At 24.7% G+C, this 22,596-nt stretch overlaps 1 long non-coding RNA gene across 1 annotated transcript in view; it reads right to left on the bottom strand.

Annotated features, from left to right (window-relative positions):
• Positions 1-17,535: 17,535 nt before the first annotated feature.
• Positions 17,536-22,596, bottom strand: part of LOC149060676 (uncharacterized) — a 39,272-nt gene continuing 34,211 nt past the window's right edge. The window contains exons 3-4 of the long non-coding RNA XR_016189719.1: positions 22,430-22,549; positions 17,536-18,347 (exon numbers count right to left, since the gene is read on the bottom strand). This is a non-coding gene — a long non-coding RNA (uncharacterized LOC149060676). The remainder of the gene's footprint in view (positions 18,348-22,429; positions 22,550-22,596) is intronic.

Raw genomic sequence — 22,596 nt, forward strand, 5'->3', positions numbered from 1 at the left:
AGAGCAATGTAGGAAATAATCATTATTAATTCATAGCCAATTAATTGGATATGCCTTAATTCAAAGCGGGTAAGTCGTGGATGTCGTTCTGCTGAACAGTAGGTTACAAGTGTGTTACTGTAATGGATGGAATTAAATTTGAATCCAATGATACGTATGTTATCAAAATTCAAACTTTGAATACTTATCAAAAAATATTGAGAATATTTTACTTTTGACCCCCCAAAGTACCTACCAATTAGATTCACTTTCCGATTGAACGAGACACTGAAGTCAAAAATTGAAGCATTTTTACTACCCCAAAACGTGATGAGTGATGACAAACACACACATCATGGTAAAATCAATACATTCCTCCTCGCTCCGCTCAGAATCTAAAATGATAAATTATATACCTAGTGATATTAATGTTTTCAAATTTAAAAAAGATTCTGAACGCTATATAAAAAAAGAACATTTCAATTTCCAAACATTCATGAGAGAAAAATATATTAACATACAATATTAAAAGTAGCCTTGGGTTCATTATGTGTACCTACTCTTATCGTTGTATTCGGTATAGCTAGAAAAGCATGCATTTTTATTTTCATATTATAGTTATAAATGTTATTTAAGTAAGTAAAAATACCAGAACGTATAAAATGTTAAATCACCAATAATTTAAATTTAAAACTCTAAGTCTTCATGTAAATAATTATTAAAATTTAGCATAACCAGACGACAACCTAATTAAAATTAAGATATTTTAAACAATGCTAAATTTATGTATCATTATACCTTTCGGTTTTTGAAACAAAATGATTACAAATGGTTATTATTATAAATTCATTTATAATCATTACTTAGTATAATATATTGTTTAATGAAAAAGTTTATCACGAGTATTCTTTTTAAATGTAAGTAAAATTATACAAACTATGGTACTAAAAAAAAAAATTGTTGTATGTATGCGTTAAAACTTAAAATATATGTAGCATATATGATGTACTACTTTTTTTTTTTTTTTAAAGAAATAACTCTCGGTAATTTGGCCATCGGGACAAGATGCTTTTTTTTTTGAAAGGCGTTACATAATAAAAAAAGAAAAGGTTTAATAACAATAACAATCAATTCCTAAATTATATGAGTATAATAATAATAATAAGGTTATGTTTTTTTTAAAAATAATTATATAAGTTTATCCAGTCCTGTCTCCTGGAGTAACACGAATATGTCTGGTGATTGCAGAACAGGTCCCAGTATATCGTATAAATCGCTGGATAGATTATTGCGATTTCTTGCATCGAGGTATGCAAGACATTCAGTGAGAATATGTTTAATTGTAAGTCCGATCCCGCACTTCATACACGAGGGAGGATTATCTCGGGACATTAGGTAGCCATGTGTTATTCTGGTGTGGCCTATGTACTACATTTATTAAGATGTATTTTAATAATTATAATTTAATTAATAAGAATAGTAAATGGATTTAGTTTTATCATGTTGGTTAAATACTCAATTATATTTTTCAAAGATTGTTTTGGTATATAATTTAGAGCAACATTTCAACTTTTCATTAAAAAAGTCACAAATGTGTTGAACATTTGATCAATGTGTTTCGTTCTAGTCATACATTTTTAAAAATCTGATGCATCGATAAAATTCGCATTTTTAGTATAAATGCTGATTGGTTTATCATTTACAGCTTAATATTATTTTTAAGTTGACATCGGCGTATTGACGTGGTCAGTTATTTGAACACAATAAATGTAAAACAGGTTTTCGTTAAATTAAGCAGCCAGAATTCTTAATAAAGGATATATAATTGAGTACATAACAATAGGGTCTCGAAAGTTTACGAATAGATGGATATCGGGAGAAAAGAGTGATACGAAAGTGTTCTGTTGATGTATAAAAGACAATGACAATTGTTTTTAATTAAAATAAACTTTATAATAATTATTATTCCATTTTATTAATATATATTATTATTATTATTTATAATTTTAGAAACTTCAGAATTTTGAACTTGTCTGAAAATTGTATTGTAGGTATTGTTTAATTTTATCCGATTCTTCTAAAAACAAAAAAATGTTGCTTCAATCATAAGGCTGATTATTAGTTTTATAATAACATAGAAATACTTACATATTTTAAGATATTATTGGAAAAAGAAAATTTTTTGTTTTTGCCTGAATTTAAAACTGTAGTGAAATCGAATATAAAATCAATTTAAAAGTACCTATAATAACTTTATAATATAATTTATGTGGAAAAACTTCAAATTAATAAATACACATAACTATTGAAAAAGCGAATCAAAAATGAATTATCTCGAATTAAACATTTTATACCTCATTATTAATTTAATATGCATTTAAATCAAACACAGCTAAAAATTATATGAAGCATTGCATACTTATTACAATATTGATAAAATAATAATAATAAAAATAAAAAAAACAATGCTTATAAAACTCAAAAAACTCTAATAAACAAAACGTTATAGATTTAATGAAATTAAATTGTATCAAAACATTCAACAACTTTATAATACTTTTAATATATTTGACGTAAGAAACTTAAAAAAATTAAAATATCATATTTATTTTAATCAAATGTGGATTACTTAAGGAGGTCGAAAGATGCATATTTTATTTCATGATTTAGAAATTAAACTTTAAATTACAATGCGTATTTAGAATAATTGGATTTAAATTTTATAAAAACTATTTGAGTTTACCGGCCTCTTTTCTAGATTATCGAGGAAGTTAACTTGATATATTATGTTGAAAACTAATTTTTTTTTTTAAACTTTGAGTTTTCACGTCAGTATTTTATTTTTAAGAAAATAAAAAAGTCATTCAAAATCTATTTCCACAATAACCCCCTCACCCCCAAAAAATAAATAAATAAATATACTTTACATAATTTAAACACGATTATTTTAGTTAAGAGTTATCTTGTCGGGATTTTTAGATGATTTGAATTAGTTTCTCGTAAAGCGGACAAAATATCTAATTTTTATCGGATATATACAGTGAAGTTCATATGGTTTCCGAATATAGAACTGAACGTTGCTGGGGACACACTTAAATTATCATTTAGTTGTTACAGTACTCACAAAACCGCAGTATCTACCAGACCGCGTGTGTTATATAAATTGGTTATTCGCGAATAATTCACAGGAAATGCACGATGCTTTCAACCATCTTAATAAAGTTATAATCTTTATAATCTTAATACATCATGAACACACATAAGTATGCATATTTGATGTTTGTAATATTATGCAATGCACACCTAAGGTACTCAAGTACCTAGTATAAGTATATAGTTTTTAGGTAATAAATTGTAAGTGTAGTCTTATAGCTATTGTCTATTAATGTCGTGAAATTTGTTTACGCATGCTTTAAGAGCTTAACTAATGTATATCCAAATTGTAGTATATTATGTTATTAAAGTAAAAAAAAAACATTGGTATAATATAAAAATAATATAAGATTATAAAAGTAATGGAAAAGAATGCAGGATACATGTAATGATTATTGTTAGATACTCTATCGCCGTCGACATAGATACGCCTTAGCGCAGAATCAAAGTTCTAAATTTCGATATAGTTCATTGAGTAGTGAACTTATATGTTATAAAATTGAATTTTAGCGAATTGTTGACGTAGCATCGTAGTTAAATCTAATATTGTATATTTTATTAATGTAGCACGGCGTCTCGTATAGGCAAAAGTGGCACATATCTGTGTAGAACATTATGGCGTTAAATTTTTTTGTAATGCAATTTATCATTGATATAACATTAATCTTCGAATAATTTTATTTTATTGATAAAAATGAAAATTGCATTGCATTGCAGTACTACTAATGCATTTTGTTCAAAATTTTGTTGTCACTCTTATTAATTGAAAAATAATTTATGTTTCAAATGTTTTGTAATAACTAATAGAATAGTAGTTCTAGGTATGAATTTTATTATAATAATAGTAATTGTTATTATTATTATGAGACCGCAACAGTGGCTAAAATTGAGCTATTAAATTATTATTCTAGTATTGCATTGAACAATACACATACTATTATTATTATTTTTTGTTAGACAGTATTGTAGTGAGTATAAACGCCATTATTTAATCATAGAAATTGATTCTTATTTCTTATCTTAATATATAAGCGTAAATACATGCAATTTTCAAATTTTTCAAATGATTTTCTATCTTATGCTTGATAAATTATTTATATGTGATTTAGGCAAAAGACAACAGCTTGTCAGGCACAAATCTTCAAAAAAATAAAAAACCTATCGACAGATCCATTAACGCCTAGATATTTGACTTCAGTAATTTATCTTGACATTTTAATAGAACAGAACACCTAAAATAAAAACATTATCATCGTTAATGTTGCGCTCGTCATGGTTATATTAGGGAAAAATATTTTTAGGGGACAACAAGAACCGTTTAGTCATACAAATTTAGACTTCAGTGCAGTGGTTATGCAATTCAATCGTATGAAATCTTAAAGATTTAAGTATTAAATTATTAATCGTTGTATTTCAATACGATTAAGTTTGGGGTTGATAATAAACTAACAACTAGATAAAATTGCAAAAGGTATATGCAACTTGATAGTTTATTTACATCAATAATAATGTTATAATTAAATTATTTAAATAATATAATATATTAACGTACTACGCGAAATCACAGATGTGCAACTGAGGTAGTTTTTACAATGTCTACTTCTATGTTGCTTGTTTTTGGATGAGTAACCACCTGATAATTAAGCAGCGTGGTGTGATATAATCTATGATAATAGTAATAAATTATTCAATGATAATATAAATGCAGATTATGGTAGAAAAAAATATTTGACTATTAGTTTAATAAATAAATATAAATTAATGAATTATAAAATACATAAACTTATTGTTTTTAATTCATTATTGATGTTATAGTTTAATTAAAAAATTCAATATATATTATTATAATATATTATATTTAGAACCAATGTCCGACTATTAACTAAAAACTTAAGAAATGTTTCTCTTAAATATATATATACATTTTTTTAAAGTAGATTAAGTCAATACTATTTTCAAACATAATTTTTTTTTTAGTGTTAAGGCTTCGACAACTGAGGTCATTAGCGTGGGGGAACTTTAGGGGAAGGTACAGTAGGTTTTAAACACGTGGGTATTTTGGCAGAATTTTGAATGGGCACTCGTAGGTTTCTGCCATGCCCGGTTGGGGGGCGGTGGCCTCTCTCTCCAAACATCGCGAAAATGCCCAAAGAGCGATGCCGCCCGTGACCGAGGTTCGAACCGGCGACTGCGTGCATGGCAACAGACGCCTTAGTCCGCTCGGCCACTCCACACCCCTCACACAAAATTTTTTTTTTTTTTTTATAATATAGGTAGGTACTAATAAATATTATTAGTTTGTTTAACTCATTGTAATTATTATAGTTTATTACGTAGAGATATTATATACAAACGCTCAGCTGTTCATGAAGTTAAATATTTTATTGTATCTTAGCTTCGGCCAGTTATTATACCTCGTTAAAAGTTTTAAAAGTTATAAAATTGTTTAATGTATAGCTAAAAAATTATCCAATAAATGCATTGTTTAAACTGTTTTTAGATTATAATATTTTACTCTGTTAAATTATAACAAATTTGTTTATAAAAGAAGATAATGCTTTATCCAACAAATATTAATGTTTGCTTAAACCTTATACATACCCTTAAAAATATTTAATATTACTATGTATTATATTAAATATTATATTATTGGCTATATTGTGAGCACATAAATTAAAATAAATATACATAACACATTACCATAATTGTTTTGTTAGATTATTTAATTAACTAACCTATTTAAAAATTCCTGAAATCCTAAAATTAAAATATTGCATGGATTAACCAAATTGGATGACCATGGACTTTGGACATGCCGGTAATATACGTTTCTGTAACTCGGGTAAGCTGGTGCTGGTTAGTTTGCGTGTTTTTTGGTGGCTGAGATTTTAAACCACAGGTAATCTGCGAGTGTCATATTTTCTATATTGGCCTGTGGTTTTATAGAGATATTAATTTATTTTTGAATGATGATTCAGTGAGGAAATTAGAATTTCTAAAAACATATTTATTAAATCGTTTGACGATTACGTATATATAAAAATATATTGTGAGAAAAGTATTACCATTTATCATCAACTAAAAATAATTATTTTATAATTATTAATCGCAAAAACTCATTAACAGGTAAGTTAATGACACATCATAGTGTTATTACATATATTATAAAATAAATACTCCAATTGACAATTGTTGCGGCAGTGAAAACGGTAAAAAAAAAAATCAAGTAATTTCAAATTTCCGACACCAAATTTCCAGGAAATTGTTTGGCGACGTGAAACGTTGCCACGCGCTACCTATACCGATTCTGTTGCTGGCACGTGCGGTCAATTCTTGTTGCACGTATGGCATTCAAACTTTGTATTCTATGAATTACGTCAATCATTCTATCATATTTTGAATACCTTAGATGAATTCTTCTTCTATACGCTTCTTCTTTATACTTTTTTTTATGTATAGTATTTATTTAAATATATTGTTTAATTTTTCTTTCAATTATTGTATTACATTAATTTGACATTGAATTATTCATCTCTTTCGGAGAATAGCCCTGCTGTGTATATGACATTAAATTAACCATTTATAGAGGAAAAGTTGAAAAACTCTATTTTTTTCTCTGCGCGTGGATAAGGCTGCAATTTGTGAAATAACAAATCGGAAAAATATCCCCTGTAATCGAAATTATATGTATTCAATAACAAAAAAAAAAAAAAAAAAAATAACAATAACAATAAATCTGAGCGTAATTTGTCCAGCGATATCTCACTGGACGTAATATTTATTATATTGTATATTATACGGCGAGTGGTACGTTGATAAATATACATCATAGTAAGTATTTATAGAATATTAAGGGGATTCGATCCAGGTTATGCTCACTATGTTACAATATATTTATGATAGTGATCGAATAAAGACTTTTTAAAACATATTTTAATTCGTCAACTAGATGGCTTGGAAACGATGTATCTACGTTTTTTAAATCGAACTAAGAACCCTTAAAATTATAACTTTACAACTTTGAAAATAAACATTTAGGAAAGTCGTTTTCAAGTAAAATTTTTTTGGGAAATTTCATCAGATAAAATGGTTAAGTAATATAATATTATCAAACGAATGACACACTAGATACTAAAATAAAAACCAATTAATTAATATTCGTGTGGTGTGTTATTGTTTTATTGACATGGATGTATAGGTACGTGCTATTTTAATTACACACAGATAATCACTCTAATGACTATTCACGCATTTACACGACACAAATGATGCACATACTTAGACAATTTAAACTTCTATAAAAATATCGTTATATTAAGGTCCTCTTAAGAAATATAGCAAAACCTAGGTGTTGTTACATTCATTCGTTGTTGTATAATATACAATATACATTATGAACTATTTTTTAATATTAAAAAAGAAAAAACCAAGTGTATTACTATAATTATATGTTATAAATTACTATATATATTAAATTAGTTCAATGATCTTAAAATTGTTTCATTAAACTTAAAAGTATAAACTACCTATTCGTAATAAATGTATAAACTATTGTATTAAGTATACACTATACAGTCAGTAAATAAACTTAATTAATATCAGAAGTAATATATCTATAAAATAATAAATCCAGAAAATTGTAAGAAAGTAAAGAATTAGGCGTGACACGTCGTTATTGCAAATCTTAAAAGGACGCTGTAGATCCGTCTTAGCCTTAAAAACGTACAACATAGCAAAAAACTATTTTACGCGGGATAGAACCACTCAGGTTGTAGTTATAACTAAATTTTCATACTGTAAAAAGGAGAATATTTACTGTGCAACATCGTTTTTATTTTTTTTATGTCACAAAGAAATTGAATGTTATTCAAGTTTGAAATAATGATTTTTTAAATAATACAATTTTTTTTTGTATTTGCGATATAGAAAAAAATATCCTCTTTTTTATAGTGTGGAAATTATGTTTCTTAGTTACGACTATAGCCTGAGTGGTTCTATCCGACCTTAAATAGTTTTTGCTATGTTGTACGTTTGTAAAACGGATACAACATATTCGGGTATAGCATCCTCTTAAATTATTAATAAAATCAAAACATTATGTGAATTTGGTTTTTGACATTGATTTAAAACTAATTTTATTCATATATTTTGAATTAAGTAAATAGAAATATAATTTTAAATTATAATTTATATATGTCCAAAAAATATAAAGTTAGTTAAAGCTAAAATATTTTAAAGTCAATAATACACTTATTGAAATAGGTAGGTTAAACCTATTTATATATTAAACCTATTAGTTTAATGTAACAATACAAATATTCTCGTTTAAATATATCCCGAATAGTCTTGCACTCGTAAAAAGGTTAAAATAAATAGAATTTTTTTAATTATTTACCTAAGACATTAGAAAGATTCAACTTATAATAATAGAATTAAAAAAATTGTACAACAATTTGAACATTACAAAAATATAACAACAATAATAAAAATGATAGACTATTATCTATAGTTCAACACAGTCATTTTATATAGGTACTCGTATACTCATATTATATAAACCATAATTAATTCCTATTGTTTCTAAAAATATCATTACTTAATTTCTAAACGATCAACAATCGTATAGAAATTGTACCTCTTTCTGCTAGAGCACAGTGAAGTTTTGATACTCATAATAGATACAATTTAATTATTTTAGCTAGCCAACCACACACACAATTTAATTAATACAGGTGGGCGGCGGTGAATACATAGAGTATAAACTATTAAATAATTATGTAAAACTGAGTCTTTGTATATCTGATTTTTTATTATTTCAGTAAAACAATTTTTGGAATTTGTCTTACAGTACATTTTGAAGTATGGCATTAAAATTGAAAAGTGTATAATAGATTTTTAATTACAAAAAAATATCTTGCCCATGAAGGTATTTAAAACTTTAAAACAAATTTAAATCCAATCGCTCACATACGAGTTTAAAAGATTTATAAAAAATGTACATAATTATTTATCATAAATCTAAGTATAGTAAAATTATTTTCACTGTATCCAGTTACCTTGGAATAAAAATAATGAACATCTTTAATAATGTAATGTTCAAATAAAAATGGTATTTTGAAACATGCCAAACATATTATTATCATTTTTACATTGCGATGAACAATCAATTATCTTTGAGTTTATCGTAAATGTTTGTCACAAAAAAAAAACTGATTTAAGGTTTAAGAGGTATGAAATCTATTCGCTGTAAAAGTTGTGTTAACCTCACTTTTTAGTTAAAATAATTATTAGCTACTTAATATCAAAAAAAGCAAGTAAATAGGTATTGATCTGCTGTTTATTAGTTAGGTATCCAGAGAAGTCACTCTAATGGATGACGTGTTAAATTTAAATTCAATGATATAAAATCATTGTGTTAGAAAAACGAATCCGAGCAAAGATGATATGTCAACATACATAATTTAATTGCATCTAAAAATCATAAATATAAATATATTATACTCTAAAAGTATTAAGTGTAAACGAATAATATTTTTAAATTACAACAGAATAATCGAAACCGTTTGGTATTCTTTGTTTAAATATCTAATTTCATCCATATTTGAACTTAAAATGTCTATGTAAAAAAAAAAAAACTGTATTTAAATATTTATTTTAGATTTATTGGTTGTAGTATAAAATATCTATTGGAATCATTATTTTAAATGTTTAACCCTTAGGTATCTAATAAAAATGGAATTTATCATACATTTTTAGCTACAATATAATTTGAAAATTTCCAAAATGTTGGTCAAAATACAAAGTTTGAATATAACTTTTATAAAAAGGAAAACTTGTTTATAGATATTCAAAATTTTTCATTTGCAATTAAAATAACTTATGAGGAAAATATTGTATTTAATTTTCAATTATTTCGATGTAACAAACATTTTTCATGGTCATTTATAGAAAAAAAACTAAAATAATTGAAAAATTCAAATAACTATAAATATTTTGAAACGATTCAAAATATTTCGATATAATTATTTATGTATAGAAAATGGTATACTAAATATATCAAGTAAAAATATCAAATATCTATTGTTTTTAGTTTTGTAGTTACATTAAAAAAATTAAATCGATTTTTTCGAAAAATTGGGTTTGCTTATAAATCCACTGTTTTAAAAAAAATTTTTCTTGACACTTTTGAATATTTCTGGGCATTTTTAATTATGATACCAACTACGTAGATTCACTATCTCAAAAAAAAAAAACTGAAGTAGAAAATCGAAGTATTATTTTGATTTCTTTTCGTGTATACAAACACAAAAAAACACACATTGTTATAAAATCAATACAGCGGAGCACTAAGAACCTACATAAGATGCGCAAGTGGGTATAAATCTGCTATACCTTAGTGAGAGTGTAGGTCACTGTAATGAGTGTGTTTAATTTAAATGCAATGATTTAAAATCTTTGTATACGAAAAACGATTCTCAGCGAAGACTGCCTGTCAGTCTATACCTAACCTATTTATTATCAAATCCAGGTTGGATGAAAAAATGATTTAATAAAGTTCAACAAATTAATCATAGGCCACTTAATCTAGTTAAAGGGACCATTAGCTTAATTTTGGTTCATTAAATATATTATATTGATCGTCTATGCAAACAGGAATAAGTATATTTTCTTATATTAATGCTATTAAAATCATTGATTTTACTATTGATAAAACAGTAGGTTGAATTTATTTTTATTGAAAATTCATTTGTAATACTTTGATTTTTCAAGCACCGACGAATATTATTTTAAAATATCACAAAATAACTAAAACTATCATTCTTCATACAAATATTTAATTTTATCCAAATTTCACCTTAAAATGTCTATAAACAAAATTATTAATATTTTTGAATGGCCATTATAAAAACTTATGTAGAACCTTTTATTAAATTTTCAAATCTTAGATATAAATAGAAACATTTTATTATCAATTTCTATAGAAAAAAAAAAATCAGAATAGTTTTAAATTTTAATAGTATAAACGAGAAAATTTCAAGTATATACGATCATTCAATTTTGTATTACAAGAAAATAGGAAAATCATTCCAAGATAAATAAAATGGGTTTGATTGAACTTAAACGTTCACAAAAAAATGATTTGACTTTTCACTAAACTTTTTTTTATTAAAGGAAGGAAAACTTATAAGGAATCTTGTAATACATTTGTATATCTAACAGGGTATAAATGGTATGAAATTCCGTTAATGGTGAATGTATGATCATTTCACATATTAAGCTCCTTGTCTGAGATATTGTAAATTTAATTTTATTAATTTTATTCTATGTACCTACCAAATATGTTATCCACTATCGACAACATATAATAAACCATGTATTAAATTGTATAGTTTTCCGAACGAATAAAATACTTTTTATTGAAAATTATTAAAAAATAATAATAAACATCGACACTTTATTTTAAATAATTCAAAACAAGTAAAAATATTATGAAAGCCAAGATTATTTTTTTGTTTAAATCTATAAAATGTATAACTTTTATACTGAAGGATTTAAAAATTTAAAACTTGGTTTTTAACAAGTATTTCCAACTGTAAATAAAAAATCTCAAAAATATATACACAAAATTGTTTTATACATAAGTTCAAATTTGGAAGAAATTAGATACTTTTTTTTTAAGCTTCTATGTATTATAAACTATTATAGCTCAACAATTAATGTGAATACAGGAGACGCATATAGTACGTGACAATAAAATATATAAACATAATGTAGGTAAATATTAATAAACTAGTATAGGTACACACAATTATAAATTATAAATTATAAACATAATGTAGGTAAATATTAATAAACTAGTATAGGTACACAAAATTATAATAAGGTGATTAAAGGTAGATAAGAATATAAATAATGAAAATAAAAATGATGAAACTAGTAATTTTAGCTCATAACTAAAATAAAACAATAACAATATTGATGGGAAAACGTACAACGGTATAGATAATTATAATTGACTTTTATTTAGTTAAGTCGTCAATACAAGGCCAGGAGAGGCTTTATGATAGCGCTGAACTCAGAGATAAAAGTAGAAAATAATGTTTCTATGTATGAAGAAAAGTGGGTGTGGTTTTACCGGTTTTGGTTAGTAGAAGTAGTTTGAGTGTTTGATGGTTTATCGGAATTGAGGATTGTAGCAGGCTTAGGAAAGTTAATTTTCGTTTCAAGAGCAGTATTGACACATACTTGTCAAGTATGATTAAATGAAGATTCAAATCTTTTATACACTGAACAGCCTTTATAATTGGCTGGATGACTATCATGAGTTCATGGCATCGTACACACCTGGCAAGGAGAGTTTGGTGACGAAGTGCACTCGTCAGAGTTGTGTTCTTCGCCACATCTGATACATCGTTGAACATGATTACAGTATGTGTGAGTGTGCTCATAAGAAAGGCAGCGGTGACATTGGGGTGGAATTTCGGATGGATGTGGTTTTTCGACAACTATTTTGGTATGCAGCAAAAATTCGATTTTGTATAAGTCCGAGTTATTGGTTAGCTTTTTTTACATCGACAAAAAAAAAGAGGTAAATGTGATTATTGGAAAAATCGCTTTATGTTATGAACGTGAGTGGTCTGATGACCCAACTCCTAAAGAGAAGAAATAATATCTTGTCTTGGAGTAGAAGGGTGAAGATTACGAATCACTACGCGTAATGAACTTTTATAATTTTGATGGTATGAATAAAATTTTTCAGTTAGGTTAGCTAATCCTAGGTATTTATATTACTATTAGTTAAATAAATTACAGTGTTAAGTGTCAAATAATTTTGTATTCGACATGCAGTTGGTATACTGTTAGATTAAGCTATTTTAATAAGTTTTTCAACATTTCAAAACTAACTATAACATAATGTTGATAAAAAACTGTAATACTTAATTAAACTTGCAATTTGAACATATTAAGATGCATATTATTTTGGGCATTATTTTTTAGTTTGACCGATTAATAGAGCTTAAATTTCTGATATTGGTTAAGTCAAATATCAAAATAATATAACTTAAATTATTTTCACTTAATAATTATAATCATGTTTAAAAATCCATAATTTGTTAACTTAAGATAACATTTATAATTTTTACTTTACATAAATAAAATTATATTATGAAATTATTAAAGAAAATTTACTACGATCAATACAAGATACAACGCCAAACAAATTGCGTGTTATACTAAGTATAAGTTTTACTTAATAATTTAAAATATGATATTGAAAGCACATTTAAACTTAATATTGTTTACTGGATATATCTAATCAAATTTAAATATGGGAGCATACATATAAGTAGATGCTACTCGTGAACCTATTAAGTGAGAAATAATACATGTATACAACTAAACTTTATAATATGGAATATCTCAAAATGCTAACATTTACGAATATTAATGAATACAATCCAAAGTATAACAATAACAAAAATCTTATGACGATGGTCATAGACATCGTGAGGCTTATTTATTTAAATAATGAAAAAATAAATAAATAACAAAAACAATTATTAATAATTATTACATTTATATAATATTAATCATTAATAAATTAAACTAGTTAGGTGTTTAAGTGTATTTAAATTAAAAGTATAGAAAAAATTAGAAACTATTTAATTGTATGAAAACTTAAACACAAACCAACAAATATGTAACGAAATGTTTACAAAAAATATGACTTTATGAGTTTATAAACTGTAGAATGTAACTACAAATTATTTCTATAGGTATATTATACTAAAGTAGTGTCACTGGGCACACTCCTCACTCACGTCATCAAGCCTTGTTAAAAAAAACCATCAAAATTACTTATTGTATATATATTTACAGATTGTATATTTTCTTTTCTAATAAAAAAAAAAAAAAAAAAAAGGTATATTATATGATACTGTAAATGTTGTGATTAAAATACTAAAGGTTGCAGCGTTGTTAAAAAATATAGTAGCTATGACAATATTAGAGGTTATTTCATCTTTTTTATTGACTTACATTACCATAGCTCCTTTAAAAAATCCTAAAAATGTAAACTTTAAAAATCTTAAGTACGCGATTGAGTACAATTTGTTTATATTAATACAGAATTTGTTTGATAACGGTTCGTCCAGTGAAGTTTATTTTCAGTATGGATGACTGGAAAAATATTTATGGGATTTAAAATTTGATATTAAACATTTATTTTCATTTTGCACGCTTAATTAGAAAATGCATGTAACATAAAATGTATTATTTTCACCCTGTTTTTACGAAATCTAGAATTCAAATTCCCCCAAAATATATTTAACCCATTTATAAAGTAAATTAAAAAGATAAGTAGTTCTTTTTATATACTAGGTATGATACAAGAAAATGTTGTTAGTCTTAGTCACTTACAGTTTATCTCATACCTAAAGACGATTGTTAGTTTATTTTGAGTTATTATTACTGGAATAATTATGTTCGATTTAGTTGCAAATGATGTCTTATATTTTATGCCCTATACCAAATGTTTCGTTATCACAAAGTTGATGATGGTTTTGACTCGAATTTTTTTAAGTGTAGATTTTTTTAAATTATTACTTTTGGAATTTATTTGATGTACAAATTTATAATTATTATATAAATAAAATATCAAAAGTGTTTGATGTGATGTTATATTTACGCGTTAATTTAAAGATTTTTTTTGACATTTTTTGTGCATTTTAATTAAAGTTAATGGATTTTTTTATGCATATTTAATGAGTAATAAATGCAGCGCATTTTACTTTATTTATATTACACATTGGCCATTTGTAATAAACTGAAGTCAGTATTTATCTTGTATTTTATATTACCTATTTATTTTTAAATATTTATTTGGTTTTAATAATGTTAAGAGAATTTGAGAATCATATAAATAGTATATGTAACATAACATTTAAAATAAATTTACAGTAATTTACAATGTAAAGATCTGAAATTCCAAAAAAAAAAACTACAAAAATATTATAGAGAAATGCACATATTATTTAAGTGTATTTTAAGTACACTTTAAGAATATTAAAGTAGGTACGAGCCGTAAACTAATAATGTGTGACAGACCTGTCCAATGTGCTATCTAGAATGTAATAATATGTAACACTATAAAATTACAATATTGTCATTAAATATAGGAGATTGGAAGAATGAATTAATCTCTAAACCAAACTAAATTATAACACTGGATGGTTATATATGAGAGAATTTAATTATAATAGACAGTGTACGAGATAATAATAGGTGTATCAAGGGACCTACCTAATAGAGAAGTATAGAATATTATAAATTATTTATTTGAATAGTATCAAATAAGTGATTACGGTGTTCACAGAGCGTACAGCGTTTCAGTTCACATTAATTTTGTTTAAACTAAATGACTATTAAATAGACGATCGCATAGGTTATATTTCTAGAGAGAAAACACATTTATATTCTTTATTTTTAACAGCTATTCAATTTTTAAAATTGTATTTTATCGTAAATAATTATCATATCATTTTATTGAGACTTATGAAAATAATCATTTTTTTTTACTATTTATCAACTCTATGCTACGCAAAATAATCCGCTGAACTTTCACGAAATAAATGTTTCAAGTTTCAACAAACATATTTGAATTATGAAACTAGAAAACTATTGAAAATAATATGATATTATAATTTATAGTTATTTAACTTACCAAAATTAATACATCGTTTTTTTTTAAAACTTGATAATAATTAATTATAATAATTATTAAAATTATGATTATTGAAATGCACAGTTTGAAAAAATTTTATTTCATCCATGACATACCATATTATAAACAAAATATTATACATGGAGGTCAAGAGAAATCGATATTGACTGAAAATGGGCTTTCTGATATTTTATATTTTTAACGGTTATTGTTGATAGTAGTTTTCACATTAATTGTGTGCGTAACTTGTTATTTTCGCTTAGAGAAATTTTCTGAAAAAACTACTTTGAACAGTTCAAAATTTCATTTTAAACCTTACTAGTATTTTTACTGGAAAATTTTATAGTTGAAAAATAATATTTTAGGTCAATGTAAAATAATTATGCGTACCTAGTATGCTCATTAGATATGTACCATGCAAATCCTTGCTTCATTTAAAATTCAAATTTAGACGTATATGAAGAAGATTTTGGTGGGTTTATAACAATTATTTGTATAAACATTAATATTGATTTTTCTATAGTAATATTAATAGATTTACGAGTACAGATACATTAAAATGAAAAATATGTAAACAATGAAAAACGTGACTGAAATACACAGTACGATGAGTATGTTCTATTATGACACTATTGGCTCACTTAAATAGAAAAAAGTTTATTATTTTTTACCGACAATAAACTTTTATCACAAAATGTGGGAGTTCAAAACACAATTTGATTGTCGGTAATACGAAATTTCGATTAAAATTAAATGTTCATGATGCCCGCTGAATATTTTACATTTCTAACACACCGTATTATTTACTCGTATAGATTACAATTACCACTACATAGTCAAGATGTAGGTTAATAGTATTTACACTAAACACAATTAATGCTTAATATTTCGTTCAACTAAAAATTTAAATTTTAAATAATGTAATGATATAACATTATTAGCATACTGCAGAAGTTATTTATATTTCAGTAATCTATTATGTATATTCGAGTAAAAGTATTCAAATATATTGAATGTGCTCAGATACGTATTTTTAATACTTTATCGAAGTTTCTGTATTAAAAATTAAATACAGTTTTTCAGACACTTTATCTTTTTAGTTTATATATTTTCTATTTTCAGTTCAAACACGTAGAGTAAGAGAAAAATATAGACGCGTGCATTTGAGTGAAAATGTATATACCCAATTTATATGAAAACATTAATTAATACGAATTCCATAAAAGATCAACTTGTATTTTTATATCTGTCGTTTCATATTTTCTGAAACGTATTAAATATAAATAATTATTCAATTCAAAATCCGATATACAGAGTGTAACAGAAAGATCCGAAAAAAAATTATGTTATTAAACGTATGATAAAAACTGTTAATAGTATAATATGATAATTAAATAATTTAAGATATATATTCTTGGCAGCAAATTCTCAAAAATCATATTTAAAAAAAAAGTTATAACGTTTCAAATTATTTTAACCAAAAAAATATTGAATTAAAATAAAATTCTAAAATGCAAGCTACTTGACTTCAACAAATCTTTTTAGCATCAAAATTGTTTATATAATCAGATTCACAAATAGGTTATTCAGAATTTATAGAAAGATTTTTTTATCAATTTTTAAGTTTTTTATTTTTAGTATTAAACAACAAAAATAAAAAATTATACTAAAAATTTAGCCCAAGTGTCTATGAATTATATAGAAAAAATAATTTTTTTAATTCAATATTGTCATATTCAATATACGACAAAAGCCGTTTCATAATATATGTCAGATCATCGTAATTCGTAAGACACCTTGTATATTGTACAAATGTACTGTAATTTATACAGTTGAGTATATAATAAAAGGTAGGTATTTACCTTTGGTTTTTGTACGATTTAGATGTATCTATCTAAAATCTCAATTCATAACGAAGAAGACAGATAATTAATTTATAATCATACTAAATTATAATAGTATGGCAATGTATAGAAGTGTAGATTAATAATCTTTATAATTAATTTAAGACATGAAAATGTAAAAATTGGGTTTCATTGATTTATGAGGTAAAATAAAAATTATTTGTATACAATATGAATGTATTTTAAAGTATCTAAAAATGTTTTTTTTTTTTATAGTGTTTATCTGCATTACTTGAATACTTAAAAAAATTATCTTTTACAACACTGCATATGTATAATATTATGTTATGCACTATACAAAATATTAGATTATAAGAACTTGAATATTTACTAACAATAAAACACAAAATCATCCACCATTCTACCTATACAATAATATTATAATATTGTACAGTTGTTGAAATAATTTTCGTCAATTGCGGACTATCTTTGGGCTTTCACTGCGTTTATGGTCGGCATTAAATGTTTTTTAAAAGTTCTTCAAATATTAAATCATATTTGAAAAAACATTCCTTTGTTCGACGTTTTTATTTTGTGACAAAAACGACTCCTGAAGCAAATCGTCTGAAAACGGTCAATGTTGTTATCTGAAAAAAAAAAAACGAAACGATTTAATGGGATTGTTTGTCGCCATTTATTGTTCATTATAGTTATATGCATATATGTGTGTTCTTAAGTTAACACACTGCCTTTTATAATATTTTATACAATACAATAAGTTGCACTGTAATATTATATTGTGTTTGTAGATTACTATTTCTTTACGCTTGTGCCCAATTATTTTGTAAAAAAAATGAACGTTTTTGTTCTTTTACTTAATTTAACCAATTGGTGTAATTCTTTTGTCGTTTTTAATTTTTTTTGATTTTAAATACAAAAAAAAATATAAACCAGTTTTTAATAATATGAATATTACCTTTTGTCGTTTCAATTTCGCGAATAAATATTTTTGCCAATCATTTTGTTATTATTTTATATACATATATAAATATATATATATTATATATTGTAAACCGTTAGAATAATAAAGTATGGCCATGATATCGAATAATGGTTTACAGCTTTTTAGTCAATATGTTTTGATTTAAATTATATTTTTTATAGAGATTGTATATTATTATTATTGTTTTTTGATTTTGTGGGTGAGAGTTCAGAGTTGATATTAAAATAATATTATTTTGTTTTTACATTTTTTTACATAGTTACCAAAATATTGATTTCTGTTTAGATAAAGCTAAACAATCATCCAAACAAAGAAAAAAATATAAATTTTCGTTTAAGATAAAATAATAACTATTAGTTGAATTATTATTATTTTTTTTTAACAGCAAGATAATATTATGTCATATAAAATAAATAACATTTTGAGTTTTATGCAATCGGTAGTGTACATTATATTGAATTAGGAATTTTAGAGGATAAAATCACATTAACCTACTCACATTTTGCTGAAACATTTTATCTTTTATGATTACTTTTCTAAGTGTGGAAAGACCTTATTTTAAAATTTAAAATTTAAAATAAAATAAATAATTCAATGTTCAGTTATTCCAGCTAAGGCTAACGAAATTATAGGATTGTATATCATAGTAATTAGTAGGTATAACATAGTTAATACTAATTAGTAAAATATAGTAACGGTATATTTTATAAACATAATACTGTAGTTAATATTTTAAACAGAAATCTCTATCTACGTATTTTGTTAGTAATGACTATGATTCAGTCCATTTTTAATTGAATAGAAACATAAACATTTTTATACCTATTTTTGTTTACGATTAAAAATAAATAAAAATCATATTTATTAAACATCATTTATAATAGCCTATAGGTACCTATATATAAAAACAAAATGTTTATCACCTTATAGGTCTTTGTCCTATAATGTAACAATATGCATTTTTAATATTTTTAAACTGCTTTAATAACAGATTACGAGGAACCTATACTTGTGAGCTTTTGGAATTTTAATTAAACATTTTATAAATCTTCAATAAAGAATTACTAACAAAAGTTCACTATTATAACAAGACACTTGTTTTCAAAAGTTGAATTTCAAACACTTATAAAAAAAATAAGTACTTACATATATTTACCATATAATCTTAAATTGATATTCTTATTTATATATATATATATATATATATATATATATATATATATATTATGACAAACTCAGTTAAATGTTCAAGCTATTTGAAATTTAATCAATGCGATAAAAAAACTATAAGAAGTTGCTAGTTGAATTTTTTTTATAAATTTCTTAAGAAGACGCTACACATACTTTGTTGCTCCATCTTACAAATTCGTAACTTAATAAATTTATTCTCGGCAGATCACGTTTAGCTCCGTTATAGCTTAAACATTAGAGTGAATCGAACAGCGAAAACTTTTAATTTGCCGTGCTACGTACTTGTGAGCCGAAGACAACAAATGGCCATGTGGTGTCTTCATAAACATTTTGGAATTGATAACACGTGTATAGAATACTAATTTAAATATTTTATGAAAATGTCAATAATTTACGATCATTCCTTTTTTAACTAAAACAAATTAACAAATTATATTTACAAATTATTTTATACATCAAAATAGAAGTAGATATTTACCTAATCAAAGTATCATTTATTTATATACAATATAATGAATATGAAGGAATAAACTTATTAATACAATATATTCGGCTATTTTAATCCCGGTGTACTTTTCCCTCAGCAGAAATACGGTTCTGATGAAATATTTTTCGAAATTAATGAACATCAAATTTTTTATAAATATATTTTTTAGATAAAATACAGTTACATATTTTCTCCGGCGCATCTGAGTTGTGTCCGAGTACTAGGGGCTAATTGCAGGTACTATACTAGTTGGGTCCCAGATTTTTAAAGTTACTATGCTAGTTGGGCCCCGGATTTTTTTAGGTACTATACTAGTTGGGTCCCGAATTATTTTAGGTATTCCACTAGTTTCTGAATATTTTTTGGTAAGTACTACACTATACTAACATTTTCATTCCCATTTTAATAGACTGTCTATGATCTATTTAGACCACAGGTATAGTTAAAAATGTTTTTTTTAAATATTAAAATATATAATATAATATATAATAAAAAAATTGAAGGAATAATCAATCGATTTGATCTTGTAAAATTAATGTCGTATACATTTTTACCAACACACATGTGATTTTTCAAAAAATATTATTTTGTTTGTATTTATATTATATAATTATTTTAACATTTTTAATATTTTTCACTTACACCTATATGGCAATATTTATATCATATAATATGTATTTTTATACTTGGTTTTTAACATGTTAAATATTTTTACCAGCACAAAAGTGATTTTGTGAAGTTGATTTTTTTATAAAATTCTAATAACTTATATTTTAATGGAAAAGAAACAAAAGAAAAAAGAAAAATGTAAAAAACATTTTTAATCATACCTGTGGTCTAAATAGATTATAGACAGTCTTAAGTCTGTTAAAATGGGAAGAAGAATGTTAATATAGTATAGTACTTACCAAAAAATATTCAAGAACTAATGTTGTAGCTAAGATAATTCAGGACCGAACTAGTGTAGTGCCTATAAAAATCCGGGACCCAACTAGTATAGTACCTAAAAAAATCCGGGACCCAACTAGTGTAGTACCTAAAATAATTCGGGACCCAACTGGCGTAGCAATTTTAAATTTGGGACCCAACTCGGATGCAGCCATTTTCTCAGATATTTTATTCACCCCCTAAAAGTTGCAACACACTTTCATTTAACATTCTTACTCAATACTTTTTCCTTTATATAATCATAATTGAAAGTTATTCAAATAATTGTTGGTAATAAAACTCTGCCCAAATCAGTGTATAATAATACTATATGCACCTATATTTACAGGTAATAATAGGAAGAGGTGATAAGGGAACTATAGCACACCCAAAATTCAATAAGCTATAAATGTTGCATAGATATTGTTATATGTTTTCTATTGGATATTATTATCGTTCAAACTCATAATTTTAGAGCATTCATACTTCAAAATAATTTATTTTAAATTTTTAAAATTGTTCAATAACAATATGAGTGTTGTCATGCAAAATTCATAAATTAAATTATATTATTTCATATATTATATATATATATATTATTTTTATGCATACAGGTACTTGGAAAATGTCATACAAAAAGTTATTTTTTCATAATGGTCGTATAAATGATTTAGAATTTAAATTTTTAACCACAATCTTTGCTTGGTTAAAGTTACTCTGACGTAAATTCATTAATTTATCTATTTTTAATTATAAAACGAGTAATTATAAATAAATAAATAAATTAATTTAAAAAAAGTAGTCACGTTACTAAAACATAAAAATAGTTTTTAAATAGGTTATATGCATTTGGTACATGATGTGTTTGTTCTTAAATTTTTTTTTATTTATTATATTATATTAGAATCTATATTTCTTTATAATATCAGGAAATTATTAAAAAAGGAAATATTTAAAAGTGAAAATATTACCAGAAATTAGATAAATATAAATACTTATGTATAAATTGATAATTTTTACTACATGTCTTATCTTCTAATTTAAAAATTTTTATGAGCCCGAGATAAAAATTATTTTGTTCTCTTAGAGACTTAGACTTATAAAAATTAAAGTATCATTACCTGAATAATATAGAACGCATTACATGGGTCCAGTGGCGTCTACACATTTTATATTAGGTACATAACCTTGATCGATTGGTTCAGAGCTGGAGTTTGGAAAACGAGTTTCTATTGATTTAACTGAAATTATACGATAATATTACTTTAAATTCAATATTTAAATTATG

Source organism: Diuraphis noxia, unplaced genomic scaffold (genome assembly GCF_037042655.1).
Source record: "Diuraphis noxia isolate RWA-SAM2 unplaced genomic scaffold, SU_Dnox_SAM2 contig0001, whole genome shotgun sequence".
NCBI lineage: Eukaryota > Metazoa > Arthropoda > Insecta > Hemiptera > Aphididae > Diuraphis > Diuraphis noxia.